The sequence below is a fragment of the Anoplopoma fimbria genome, chromosome 11, assembly GCF_027596085.1.
Source record: "Anoplopoma fimbria isolate UVic2021 breed Golden Eagle Sablefish chromosome 11, Afim_UVic_2022, whole genome shotgun sequence".
NCBI lineage: Eukaryota > Metazoa > Chordata > Actinopteri > Perciformes > Anoplopomatidae > Anoplopoma > Anoplopoma fimbria.
Window position 1 is genome coordinate 13,520,336 of NC_072459.1, and position 1,147 is coordinate 13,521,482.

Genomic DNA, 1,147 nt, shown 5'->3' on the forward strand with positions numbered 1-1,147 from the left:
CTATTTGTTTTCTTTGCCATTTACAAAACACTTGACTTGTAAATAGACATTTTATTTCTTGTTTTATGTTGGTCATTGGTGCTTTTTATATCCATCCATCCATCTTCCGTAACCGCTTATCCAGTTAAGGGTCGCAGGGGTGCTGGAGCCGATCCCAGCTGTCAATGGGCGAAGGCAGGGTTCACCCTGGACAGGTCGCCAGCCTATCACAGGGCAAAAAAATGTGGAAACGCTTCACGAATTTGCGTGTCATCCTTTCGCAGGGGCCATGCTAATCTTCTCTGTATCGTTTCCAATTTATTATATGTGTTGCCTTAGCAAGCACAAACCTTTGGGAGCAACTTGGGGTTAAGTGTATTGCCGAAGGAAACATCAACCGCCGAAGCTGGGTATCGAACCGCCGATACTCTGATTGGAAAACCACCCTGCTCTCCACTGCGCTCTCCACTGCGCCACATTTCTGTCCAGCTTTGTTGTCCTTGACACTATCTGTTATTTCTACTTCAGTGTGAGTACATTGCGATAGATGCAAAGAAAATGAGACTTACTTATACTGATTCTGAAAAAACATTTAGCCAAAGGTGAAGATCTAAGCCAGTGAATTGGAAGATTGAAGTCCAAGAGCAGGCCTATCCAGGTTAAATGAAAACAGGGGTCTGACAGCAGTGTCCTAAATTATATTCACCACACTGTTGTGCTTGAATGCATACTGTTGTTGTAATCTCTAGAGCTTCATGTGTCTGTGTGCTGCAACAAGCAAATTCCCAACTGGGATCGTTGGGAATTTAGTACCATTTTAAAGATGCATCTATTTTAAGGACTCCATCAGGCAGTCTGTGCCCAGTGAAACTGCTTGAGATGGAGTAAAACTTGCACAGCAGAGCTGGTCTCAACAGATAAACCTGATGGCTCGAGCCAGTCCCACCTCGTTTCCATCTATGTCGCTTCATATCGGACTTGCACCTCTGTCAATCACTCTGTTTAACTGTCGTCCCACACATAAAGATTATGTGCTGAGGATGGACCCTGCACTAATTTGTCTGACCTATTCTCATATGAAGAGGTTCACTGTAGAGTGTGAGTCTGCTCCAGGGTTGACATTTAATCCATGCCAATTTATCACCACTGCAGCTCACCCCAGTGGATA

At 44.5% G+C, this 1,147-nt stretch overlaps 1 non-coding gene across 1 annotated transcript; it reads right to left on the minus strand.

Moving 5' to 3' along the window:
- Positions 1-217: 217 nt before the first annotated feature.
- Positions 218-325, minus strand: LOC129099183 (U6 spliceosomal RNA). Its single transcript, XR_008531633.1, has one exon. It is a non-coding gene; the product is annotated as a U6 spliceosomal RNA (small nuclear RNA).
- Positions 326-1,147: the final 822 nt, after the last annotated feature.